The sequence below is a fragment of the Phyllopteryx taeniolatus genome, chromosome 13 (genome assembly GCF_024500385.1).
Source record: "Phyllopteryx taeniolatus isolate TA_2022b chromosome 13, UOR_Ptae_1.2, whole genome shotgun sequence".
NCBI classification, from domain to species: Eukaryota; Metazoa; Chordata; class Actinopteri; order Syngnathiformes; family Syngnathidae; genus Phyllopteryx; species Phyllopteryx taeniolatus.
Window position 1 is genome coordinate 25595210 of NC_084514.1, and position 13592 is coordinate 25608801.

General features: G+C 42.4%; 1 protein-coding gene across 5 annotated transcripts in view; it reads left to right on the plus strand.

Annotated features, from left to right (window-relative positions):
* The first annotated feature begins 3530 nt into the window (after window positions 1-3530).
* dicer1 (dicer 1, ribonuclease type III) overlaps window positions 3531-13592 on the plus strand; it is a 265924-nt gene continuing 255862 nt past the window's right edge. For 3 of the 5 annotated variants that reach the window (XM_061793885.1, XM_061793886.1, XM_061793884.1), the window contains exons 1-2: window positions 3532-3781; window positions 12416-12452. The gene's annotated coding sequence lies outside the window, so the exon portion shown is untranslated. Of the gene's footprint in view, window positions 3782-12415; window positions 12453-13592 lie in introns of all 5 variants that reach the window. The other 2 variants (XM_061793888.1, XM_061793887.1) reach the window with 2 other exon arrangements.

The window sequence follows — 13592 nt, forward strand, 5'->3', positions numbered from 1 at the left end:
AGTGAGAGGCTCATGGACTTCATCTACAAGACAATCAAAAGTTTTAGTTTAACTTATAATGACATTATATGAAACAAATAATTGAAAATTCAAATTAAAAGCTAGATCTTTAACTTAAATAGTTGCTGTTCTTTTGTTGAACAGTCTGCTTTTAAAATATTTCAGCGTTGTGATAAGAGTTTCAAAAATGAAGGGAATATTTCGGCATAGGCCTACATTAAAATTATTATTATTTATTTTTTATACAACTCCTATTAATGAGTAACCTTTTAAATAAGGGAGAGTGGGGTAAAATGTGTAAGCCCCCGCTGAATGTAAGCCCCAGCGTAAATCTGCACGTAACTGTTATACATCTCCAAACAATAGATTGCTGGCATCTTCATTGAGCCACTCTTCCACATCCAATGTGGCGGCGACGTCAACGTACAATTTGCGCCAGGATAGTATTTGTGTGTGTGTGTGTGTGCGTGTGTCTCCATCCATCCATTTTCTGTACCGCTTATGCTCACTAGGGTCACGGGTGTGCTGGAGCCTATCCCAGCTATCTGAGAAAGAGAGGCAGGGTACACCCTGAACTGGTCGCCAGCCAATGGCAGGGCACATAGAAACAAACAACCATTCAAACTCATATTCACACCTACGGGCAATTTAGAGTCTTCAATCAACCTACCACACTTGTTTTTTGGATGTGGGAGGAAACTGGAGTACTCTGGGAAAACCCACGCAGGCAAGGGGAGAACATGCAAACTCCACCGTGCCGTACACACACACACACACCCTTTCCAAAAAATGTGAATATCATGGAAAAGGTTTATTTATTTCCATAATGCCATTCAAAAAGTTCAACTTTCACAGATTATAGATTCAGGGCCCACAATTTAAAACATTTCAAGTATTTAGTTGTTTATTTTTTCATAATTTGGGCTTACAGCTCATAAAACCCACAAAATCAGGAATTCCCAAAAATTAGTATACTGTAAAGAAATCACCATTTACTACTCAGTTTTTGTAGGAAAAAAAAAAAAGAAATCAGGGTCCCATTAAGTCAAGGAAAATATGGTACTTTCAAAACGATATCTTATCTGCAATACTTGGTTGCGAATCCCTTTGCTTTAATCGCTGCCTCGATGCGCCGTGGCATTGAGGCAATCAGCCTGTGGCATTGCCTGGGAGTTATGGAAGCCCAGATTTCCTTGATGCTTGCTGTCAGTTCTTCTTTGTTTTTGGGTGTGGTGGCCCTCATTTTCCTCTTGATAGATTATCAATGGGGTTTTGATCTGGCGAGTTGGCTGGCCCGTCAAGCATTGTGATGGCATGGGCATCAAACCAGGTTTTGGTGCTTCTGGCGGTATTGGCAGGGGCCAGGTCCTACTGGAAGATGAAATCTGCCTCTCCATACGGATCCTCAGCAGAAGGAATCATCAAGTCCTCTAAAACATTCTGGTAGACCGTTGTATTTAAGAAAGCAGAGTTTACCAACACCTGCACTGGACATTGCACCCCAGATCATGACTGACTGTCGATATTTCACAGTGGACCTCAAGCTGCTTGGGTTCTGTTCTTCACCCGTCTTCCTCCAAACCCTTGGACCGTGATTCCCGAATGAAAGTCACACTTTACTTTCATCGGAAAAGAGGACCTTGGTCCACTGGCCAACAGTCCAGTCCTTCTTCTCCTTGGCCCAGTTGAGACGCTTCTACGTTGACTCTGGCTCAGAAGTGCCTTAACCCGAGGAACCCGACAGTTGTAGCCCATCTCCCAGATGCATCTGAATGTGGTGGTTTTTGAAGCCGCCACATTCCACTCTTTCTGGATCTCTGCTAGATTCTTGAATCTTCTCTGTTTGATAATCCGCTGAAGCCCACGGTCATCTCTTTTGCTGGTGCATCTTCTCCTGCCACATTTTGTCCTTCCACTAGACTTTCCATTGATATTCTTGGACACAGCACTCTGTGAACAGTCAACCTCCTAAGCTATGAACTTTTGTGGCTTACCCATCCTATGGAAGGTATCGATGATGATCTTCTGGCCAGTTATGAAGTCTGCAGTCTTCCCCATATTCAGAATCAGAATCAAAATCATCTTTATTTGCCAAGTATGTAAAAAAAACACAAGGAATTTGTCTCCGGTAGTTGGAGCCTCTCTAGTATGACAACAGACAGTCAATTGACAGAATACTTTTAGACAAAAAAAAAAACAGTCACTGAGCAATAAAAGGTTATCAGTAATGTGGTAATTTATTTTGTTATTTTTTTTTGACAATGTGCAAAAAGATGCAGAGTCCTCTAGCAATTAGAGCAGTTTGAGATGTTTAATAGAACAATAGTCCGGTGTAATGACCATTGTGAAAAGGGCACACAGACTTCAGGAAATGTGTGCAGTTTAAAGTGACTTGTAGTGCGATAATGTGGGACAGTGTCGATTGTGCAAATGTTGCAGATGCTACTCAGGCACATGTATTCTCTGTCAATTGACTGTCTTTTGTCATACTAGAGCAGCTCCAACTACCGGAGACAAATTCCTTGTGTGTTTTTTTGGACATTTTTGGCAAAATAAAGATGATTCTGATTCTGATGAGTGGCCAGTATTGGTCAACAACAGATATGCAAATAGTGCAGCGTGGTGAGACTACAACAGTGAGTGCATGTGAGTGTATAATTGGCCCGACAGAGATGTGACAACAAATACAAGACACAAATTGGCAGCATGTTGCAATGGAATTGGAAGTTAACTGTTCAAGAAGTTAATGGAAAGAGGGAAGAAGCTGTTGGAATGTCTGCTTGTTTTAGTTTGCATTCATCGGTAGCGCCTACCTGAACCCAAGACAATCAAACCAAACTGAAGCAATTTAATGACACCTGGGGAAACCTATGCAGCAGCTTTGAGTTTAGTAACACTCAGTTTCAAACATTTATGGGCCGCAAAATTTGGCCTGATTTCTTCAGTGTTCCAATTTTTTGAATTCCTGATTTCGTGGGTTTTATGAGCTGGAAGCCCAAATTAAGTAAAAAAAAAAACAACAACAAATAAAGACTTGAAATTGTTTAAATTGTGGGCCCTGAATCTATAATATATGTTAAGTTAAGTTAATAAATATAAATAAATATCAGCTATGAAGAGAAGACACGATACGCCAGCGTGCTGTCGCAGCCCAGCTGACCAACGTGCCTACGTGGCTGTCATGTTGGCGGGGGCGACGTTCCCATCAAAGAAAATGCCTGGACATTGAAATACAGTCGCAACTTGCTAATTTATTCACCGATTTTCACAAGGTTTCAATACCAAAGTTTGAACTATCAATAGAGAACAAAATATATTTTTTTACCTATGAAAGGTTATTCCGCGTTCCTTTGTTGAAATTGTACGGCGTTGTGCGCAAACATATGCAGCACAATGTACCGCCATCCTTGTTCTTTTGGTTATCTTGCCCTCAACACACATGGAATGCACGTATGACTTTGCCCCTACTAGTTTAGCGTCGCTTTCGGCACACAGCTCAAAGACGCCGTATTGTATATACCTATGTTGATCCCTATGAGTACCACGTTCGATGGCAGCGCGAACCACAGCGAGAACACTTTACGGATATTCTTGGTGACTTTAGTGGAATGTGGTCATTGTGTAGATGCGTCCGATTACGCAATTTACGTGAACGTTTGGTCGTAGCTAAGGCCCAGGTCACAGGAAATGGTTCCACAGTGGACACACAAATTGGAGCAGCGCAGTGAATAAGAGACACGGCTTTCAAATAAATATTCTGGATCAACTAAACACATAAAAGGTGAGGTTGTGCATACATTTGTCTTTGTGTAGAGTACCCAACAACAGTTGTTGTCTTTCCTAGCCATAAACTAGCTAGCTAGCTAGCTGATAGGGTGATTCTGCAGTGTAGCTGTATTGAATGTGCAAATGTGTTGCGTCTGTGTACATCTCGGGTCAAACTGCCTTTATTTGTGTGAATTAATGACGCAGGTCCACGATAAAATAACTGACAGGCTCCTTGGCTATCGAGATGCGCAAGATCGATTAGTTTCTATTTTTGCTAGCCATGCTAGCAAACTACGCTGGGTGAAACTGTCACTGTTGCAGTTCATTGTCTTCATTAATTCTTGAATATGAGGCTTCGGAGCTGCATGACAAGTCATTCTTTAAGTATGCCTAATATTTACCTGTCCCAACACGGTACCAGACGAATAGAAAGTTCTCTATTAAAGTTAGCAGTCATGTGTTTGCTAAAATGTATTACCAAGGGGGAATCAGTGCAAAATTGCTTCTCAACCCATGTATAAAAAAACAAACAAACAGAAAACGGCTGTGTGTGTGACAGTGGTTGGTGTTTGTTGTTTGTAAATGGGCAGATGATTAATGCTTCGGGTTTGCATCAACGTGGTCTCTGCTATCAACGATATTGTCTGGAAACTTTCTCTTTTCCGGGGGGCACAAAGCCCCAAGGACCACGAGTAGCCCGCCGGCGTTTTCTAAAAATAGCTTACCAGTGAGGGTACATTGTGATTTCCTAGGAATGCTGTAAAATGGATCATTTAGAGCTTAACCCAACTTGCGGGAGCTCATCGGACACCGTGCACACTTTCCAGGTTTTATTAGTACCACTATTACTTGCACGTTTCACTTTCTTAGGACCCATACTGAGGGCTAATTTACATTTAAAAAAAAAAAAAAAATAAATAAAAAAAAAATAAAATAAAATAAAATAAATACAGAAGCAAAACTACCTGAAATACATGACACATTGAGAGTGTGGCTTAATTTCGCTGTGTAAGAGAGAGCACAAAAGCGAGCGTTCCACATAGATGTAAGTAAGCATAGTTTGTGAACCCAAGCAATATTTTTCCAAAATATTTGTTTGGAAACCAATTTATGAGTGCACCTCAATTGGTCAATTTTCGCACTTCACTGGAGCTATAGAGAGCTTGAACCTGAGTTAAATTGCTTCAAAGTCAAGGCAAAAAATTGGTTGAGTGACGGTGACAAACTCATAAGTCAGAGGACTCGTAAATCAAGGTAACACTGTAGTTGACTGGATAACATTCTGAACACTGTCTTTGTAATTACAACCCCAATTTCAATGAAGTTGGGATGTTGTGTTAAACATGCATAAAAAAAGAATTCAATGATTTGCAAATCATGTTCAACCTATATTTAATTGAATACACTGCAAAGACAAGATATTTAATGTTCAAACTGATGAACTTTATTGTTTTTAGCAAATAATCATTAACTTAGAATTTTATGGCTGCAATGCGTTCCAAAAAAGCTGGGACAGGTGGCAAAAAAAGACTGAGAAAGTTGAGGAATGCTCATCAAACACCTGTTTGGAACATCCCACAGGTGAACAGGCTCATTGGGAACAGGTGGGTGCCATGATTGGTTTGAAAAGGAGCTTCCCTGAATTGCTTAGTCATTCACAAGCGAGGTTCACCTCTTTGTGAACAAGTGTGTGAGAAAATAGTCGAACAGTTTAAGGACAATGTTCCTCAACGTACAATTGCAAGGAATTTAGGGATTTCATCATCTACGGTCCATAAAAAAGGTTCAGAGAATCTGGAGAAATCACCACATGTAAGCGGCAAGGCCGAAAAGCAACATTGAATGCCCATGACCTTCGATCCCTCAGGCGGGACCGCATCAAAAACCGACAATGTGTAAAGGATATCACCACAGAAAACCAATGTCAGTAAATAAAGTTCGGCGCTACATCTGTAAGTGCAACTTGAAACTCTACTATGCAAATCAAAACCCATTTATGAACAACACACAGAAACACCGCCGGCTTCTCTGGGCCCGAGCTCATCTAAGATGGACTGATGCAAAGTGGAAAAGTGTTCTGTGGTCCGAGGAGTCCACATTTCAAATTGCTTTTGGAAATTGTGGACGTGGTGTCCTCCGGGCCAAAGAGAAAGAGAACCATCCGGACTGTTCTGGATGCAAAGTTCAAAAGCCAGCATCGCTGATGGTATGGGGCTGTGTTAGTGCCAATGGCATGGGTAACTTACACATCTGTGAAGGCACCATTAACACTGAAAGGTACATATAGGTTTTGGAGAAAGATATGCTGCCATCCAAGCAACGTCTTTTTCATGGACGCCCCTGCTTATTTCAGCAAGACAATGCCAAACCACATTCTGCATGTGTTACAACAGCATGGCTTCGTAGTAAAAGAATGTGGGTACTAGACTGGCCTGCCTGCAGTCCAAGACCTCTCTCCCATTGAAAATCTGTGGCGCATTATGAAGCGTAAAATAAGACAACAGAGAACCCGGACTGTTGAACAGCTGAAGCTGTACATCAAGCAAGAATGGCAAAGAATTCCACCTCCAAAGCTTCAACAATTAGTGTCCTCGGTTCCCAAGCGTTTCTTGAATGTTGTTAAAAGAAAAGGTGATGTAACACAGTGGTAAACATGAGCCTGTCCCAGCTATTTTGGAATGTGTTGCAGCCATAAAATTCTAAGTTAATGATTATTTGCTAAAAACAATAAAGTTTATCAGTTTGAACATTAAATATCTTGTCTTTGTAGTGTATTCAATTAAATATAGATTGAACATGATTTGCAAATCATTGTATTATGTTATTTATGTTTAGCACAACGTCCCAACTTCATTGGAATTGAGGTTGTACTTCTAAAATATATTTTGAAATGTTATGGTACATTTTTTCCATGGACAGGGCTCTACACTGTGACCAGAATGGTCGCATAGGTGACCCTTTTTTCACTGTGTACGACGAAAAAATGTATGTGGTTGCACTTTATCGAGTGCATGTTTAAATGCTCCCTCAAACACAGTCTCACTATATAAGATATGATGGTTGAAAGTTGCCTTTTTTCACTGCTGTAGTCAGTCTCCTCCACCTGTACGCCCTCCTCTCTAGATAAAGCGCTGCCTCGTTACTATGAATGGCCAATGGTCACACGAGTGTTCGGCCCCCTTGCCACGGCGAGAGCAAGTCTTGCGTGGCGGAGTGGTCGTGAGCTGGAGAAAGTCAATGCTCGCAGAGAGCCGTCTGCTCTACTGGGTGAGGAAGTACCACCGACAAGGGCACAGATATTACTGGTACCCAATAGATTGAAAATGACCTCGATCTGTCCCCTCCACTTTTCAATCACCCCCTCTTCCTGAAGTCAAATCTACAACTCAGCAAGGGCCTAATAAGCCCAACATTCATGGGAGCTGCTGCTTACGTAAAGCACTAACTGTATAGTTACGCGTTTTGTTGTACGCTTGTAAGGCTGAGAAGCACTGGAAGCACGCAACTCTGGCCTTATATGTCGCAAGCTTTATAAATTCTGACTGTACATGGAAATTGTACACACAGTCACCAGCACCGCGTCTCAGTACCTACACTGTAAAACATGGTGTTCGCTCACCTTAAAGATGTTATGGCGTCAGTTAAAATTTATATTTTCATGTTTATATGTTATGTAATACATGCACGTCACGTCCAGCAAGTTGCCAACTATAGTTTAGCTAAAAATGTGGTTTTTATTACGTGTATTGAGCACTCCCCGAACATACCCGAAACTCAAGACACCTGAGTTACTTTATCCACCGCAAGGGCTACCGGAAGTGACGTTGCATTTGCCAAACATAGCACGCTACACTCTATACGCAATGGCGAGCAACATGTTGGAATATGAGGAGGAGGAGGATTTCGACGTACAGGAGCACCCAACTGAACTTGGCATCATCAAACCGTATATGTTTGCGCGGATCAGGCGGTCGGAACCTGACAGTGACGACAATGAGCAGCCAAGTAGCAGCAGTACAACAAAAAAAGAGAGTGGCCGCTGGGTGCATGTGTTGGTATGTCAAAAGCATGTGTTTTTATACATTCATGGCAAGAAATAATGGCACGCTAGGGGTGCTAATATTTTTTACCACGGCGATACGCATTATATATTCATACGTTTCAGTGACACGGCACAAGCTTTTACATAGTATGCAGTATTCCTATTGTGTGCCCCTCGCTCAAGAAGAAGAAGAAGAACGAGAATCATCTTTTATTGTCATGAACATGCATGCATGCATGCACACGAAATTTGTTCTCTGCATTTAACCCATCACAGTGAACACATACACGTTAGTGGAACACACTGGAGCAGGGGGCAGCTGAAGCGCCCGGGGAGCATTTCGGGGGGTCAGTGTCTTGCTCAAGGACACCACAGCCACTCAAGTAGCTTTATAACATGCCACACAGTAAGTCTTTGCCGTGTCTGTTGGCTTGTCATATAAGCAAAAGTACAGATGACAGTACTGAAAGTACTGTGTGGGTCTTTTTTTCTTACTGCCCAGTGCATAATAACCATAATAGAGTCGGAGGTACAGTGGGTACGGAAAGTATTCAGACCCAAATTTTTCAGTCTTTGTTATATTGCAGCCATTGGCTAAAAGCATTTGCTAATTTTGTTTCATCATTAATGTGCACACAGCACCCCATACATATTGACAGGAAAAAAAAAACAACGCAATTGTTGAATTTCTTGAAGATTTATTCAAAAAGACAAACTGAAATATCACACAGCCATAAGTATTCAGACCCTTTGCTGTGACACTCATATATTTAACTCGGGTGCTGTCCATTTCTACTGATCATCCTTGAAATGGTTCTACACCTTGGAGTCCAGCCATGTTTGATTATACTGATTGGACTTGATTTGGAAAGCCACACACCTGTCTATATCAGACCTTACAGCTCACATTGCATGTCAGAGCAAATGAGAATCATGAGGTCTAAGGAACTGCCTGAAGAGAGAGAATTGTGGCAAAGGTTACAAAAAAACTTCAGATGCACTTAAGGTTCCTAAGAGCACAGTGGCCTCCGTAATCCTTAATTGGAAAACGTTTGGGACGACCAGAACCCTTCTTAGAGCTGGCCGTCCGGCCAAACTGAGCAATCGGGTGAGAAGAGCCTTGGTGAGAGGGGAAAGAAGAACCCAAATATCAGTGTGGCTGAGCTCCAGAGATGCAGTCGGAAGATGGGAGAAAGTTCTAGATGGTCAACCATCACTGCAGCCCTCCACCAGTCGGGGCTTTGTTGCAGTGTGGCTCGACAGAAGGCTCTCCTTAGTGCAAGACATATGAAAGCCATCATGGAGTTTGAAAAAAAAAAAAAAAACACCTGAAGGACTCCAAGATGGTGAAAAATAAGATTTTCTGATCTGATGAGACCAGATTCTAAGCAGTGTGTGTGGAGAAAACCAGGCACTGCTCATCACCTGTCCAATACAGTCCAAACAGTAAAGCGTGGTGGTGGCAGCATCATGCTGTGGGGGTGTTTTTCAGCTGCAGGGATAGGACGACTTGTAGCTATTGAAGGAAAAATGAATGTGGCCAAGTACAAGGATATGCTGGACGAGAACCTTCTCCAGAGTGCTCAGGACCTCAGACTGGGCCGAACCTTCACCTTACAACAAGACAATGAGCCTAAGACACAGCAAAAATAACGAAGGAATGACTTCAAAACAACTCTGTGAATGTTCTTGAATGGCCCAGCCAGCGCCCTGACTTAAACCCAATTGAGCATCTCTGGAGAGACCTGAAAATGGCTGTCCACCAACGTTCACCATCCAACCTGACAGAACTGGATAGGATCTTCTAGGAGGAATGGCAGCGGATTCCCAAATCCAAAAGACTCATTGCTGTATTAGCTCAAAAGGGTGCTTCTACCAAATACTGAGCAAAGGGTCTGAATACTTATGGCTGTGTGATATTTCAGTTTTTCTTTTTTAATAAATCTGCAAAAAATTCAACAATTCTGTTTTTGTCTGTCAATATGGGGTGCTGTGTGTACATAAATGAGAAAAAAATTAACTTAAATGATTTTAGCAAATGGCTGCAATATAACAAAGTGAAACATTTAAGGGATTCTGAATACTTTCTGTACATACTGTAGATACAAGGAAATCCTCACCTCTTGTCTGCGCTGCTTCGCCGCTGTGAGCTTTAGTTCTCATGCTGGCGGTTGAGGTCCCGATGGCCGTAGGAAAAATAGTTGGCACCCCAGGTGGTTTCAGCCTCTGCCTAACGTCACCTGTGTATCCAATGCTGTCTGCTAAGTCTTTCTCAAAACACGCTGGTTTGAAGTGATCAGCACAGAGTTTGGAATGCTTGCTCGCTGACCACGTTTCTTCCCGTCGATTGACTTTCCCTATGCACTGGTCACGTATTCCGTTTTCACTTGGAAAGCCAAATAAACTCTTGCCACTGCCTGAACCATTTGGACAACCAAATGCCACACAATAAACCATGTTGAAATTACTAAATCATACGACAACAAATATACGACGAAGGGAACAACAGCATGGAACTTTTGCACACAACGCCGAATGAACAGGTTGTTTGGTTGTTGGCCTGATAGAGCCGAAGACCGGAAGGCGCTTGATGCAAAAAGCACAAGGCGCATTCTGAATGATATATATCACTTTAACTGCTGTATGTCTGCTATATAATCACTTCGAAATGGCAGATGTGGTTTGTAAAGGGGTTCTTGATGTTTTCACATCTTTGTCCATCCATCCATTTTCTACCACTTATCCGGGTCGGGTCACGGGGGCAGTAGCTTTAGCAGGGACGACCAGACTTCCCTCTCCCCAGCCACTTCATCCAGCTCTTCCGGGGGGATCCTGAGGCGTTCCCAGGCCAGCCGAAGGACGTAGTCTCTCCAGCATGTCCTGGGTCGTCCCCGGGGTCTCCTCCCGGTAGGACGTGCCTGGAACACCTCACCGGGGAGGCGTCCGGGAGGCATCCGAATCAGATGCCCCAGGCACCTCGCGGAGTAAATGTCTTTTGCGGCATTGATCGGCTCCGCAAAAGACATTTACTCCGCGTCGCCATCGTGCACAGTATATTTGAACAACAAAAAGTTCATACTGCTGATCGAAAGATTTAGCCGTGTTGAAACCGGAACTTTTAAACGGTGGTGTACCTTGAAAACCCATCCCCTAGAACTGGCCTGGCCAACCCGCGGCTCGCGAGCCTCATGCGGCTCTTTAACTAGTTTCATGCGGCTCTTCAGGAGCTGTCACATGACATGCGTCAAAAATGCTTGGCTGGCGCTGTCATTCACTCCCCCTACAGCTAGATGGCACACTGACCATGTAAGCCTGTTTGAGTGACGTCAAACGAGCGACGAGAGAATCTTTGGTGTGACATCATTTGTGTTGTAAACAATTTCCGTCAAGTTACCTCTTGAAATGGCAGGGAAAAAAGCACAGCCAAACGAAAATATGAAGAAAAACACAGGACGTTTTTGCCAGAGTGGGAGAGTTTATATTTTTTTGTTAAACGTAATGGCAAGCCGATCTGCCTTATATGTCACGCAGCATTAGCGCATTTCAAAGCTTCAAATCTTCAGCGTCACTTCAGCTCACTCCACCCTAACATCGAACAGGAATTTCCAAAAGGGACTGAACTTCGCAAGAACAAGTTGGTCGCTTTGAAAAGCAAGGCAGAAAAGCAGGTGCAGTTTTGCAAAAAATTGACAAAACACTCGGAGACCGTAACGCTTGCATCATATCAGCTGGCTTGGAAGCCAGACTGTTTGAAAGCCCCTGAGTTGGAGATGATCGACCTTTGTGAGGAGGATCAACTGAAAGCTGTTTTAAGGGAAGGGACCGTTGAGTTCTGGAAAAGTGTGCCAATTGAAAAATACCCCAACATCAAACGAGCTGCGCTTAAGATACTGTCCATGTTTGGGTCAACGTACGTCTGCGAGTCTGTGTTTTCTACCCTGAAACATGTGAAATCAAAGCATCGATCTGTTCTGACTGACACTCATTTGAAAGAATTGCTTAGAGTGGCAACAACAGAATACAAGCCAGATTTGAAGAGGATTGTTCAAGATAAGGAATGCCAGAAGTCTCACTAAGCAGCATAGTAAGAGAAAGATGTTATTGAAAATTATTCTATTATTGTTTGTGGACTTGCTTGAACTGAGAGTTTGTGTGTGTGAGACAGTGCACACAATGTTAACTGTTGAAAATTACTGATATTATCATGTTGGTGTGGTTATTTTCATTAGATCTGGCTGAGCAGAGGTCTGTGTATGCGTGCATACATGATTAATGTTGATGTTCATGTGTACCCGTGTATGTGGCTCTTTGCAGTAACACAGAAAAAAAAGTGGCTCTTAGTCTCTGACTAGTTGGCCACCCCTGCCCTAGAACAAATAATAACATCTCTTGATGGCTGCAAACTTCTCCTGGAGCTGTATTGAACCACATTTGGCAAACGCTTTTGGATACATTTTATATTGTATAATTTTATTCAACAGTTTTTTTGTTTTAAACATGCCTAAAAATGTTTCATTTAGGTTGTTGTCACTGTCTAATCTGTTCTGGCTAAATTTCATATTCATTGGCATATGGTGATTTTGTTCTCTGGTTTTGCTTTCACAGAGCTGAACAACCTTGTCACAGTTCTTGATATGGAGAGGTAAGATGAGTTAACATCTCGTTATTGTAGACCCTTTTTATTTTAACTCAGGCCACTTCCACTCTCTGTTCCTGGCATTGTCCCTACCTAGCTTTGCGCGATATGGCATAGACGATTGATTCTGCTTGAAGGGTAATTGTAATAATACTGTCGTCTTCTTTATCAGTGATTTTTTTGTTTTTTTTTTGTTTGTTTTTTGTTTTTGTTTTTTTTCCTCCCAATAAATGTGCCAGAAATTGGGTGTGATGACAGACTGATGTCACATGCTTAATATGTAGTTATGCAGTCAACCTGCACCTATTCATTCATCCATCTTCTTAAGCTTATGCTGGGTCGGGTTGCAGGGAAAGCAGGTCAAGCAGGGAAGCCCAGATTTTCCCTCTCCCCAGCCAATTTGTCCAGTTCTTCCACATCAATCCTGAGGTGTTCCCAGGCCAGCCAAAAGACAGGCCAGGAACCTGACTTACTATAGGTTTGCGCATGGAAAATTAGCGCAAACTTTATTGCTCATGCACACATACAGCCACCTCCAAAGGTATTTGAACAGCAAGGTCAATTCCTTTTTTGTTGAATACTGAAGACATTTGGGTTGCAGATCAAAACATGACTGAAACAAAAGTTCAGAATCCCAGCTTTTATTTCATGGTATTTGTATCTAGATGTGTTAAAAAACTCAGGACAGAGCACCTTTTGTTTGAACCCACCCACTTTTCAAGTAAGCAAAAGTATTGGAACATGTGACTGACTGGGTGCTTCTAGTTGCTTAGGTGTTGCTTATAGATTGATTGCTTAAAAATTAGCTTATTTTTGGATTTCATTTTCACCTGTGCAAACTGCATTTGCTGTTAAGCAAACATGAAGACCAGAGCACTGTCTATGGGAGAAAAGCAAACCATTTTGAAGCTGAGAGAAGAGGGAAAATTGATCAGAGCTATTGCACAAACATTGGGCATAGCCAATACAACAATTTGGAATGTCCTGAAAAAGACAGAAACTACTGGTGGACTGTGCAACAGACCTCAAACAGGTTGGCCAAGGGTATCAACAGCAGAAACATTGTGAGAGCTGTGAAGAAACGCCCAAAGACAACAGTCAGTGACATCACTGCCAACCTCCACAGGGCAGGGGTGAACGTATCAC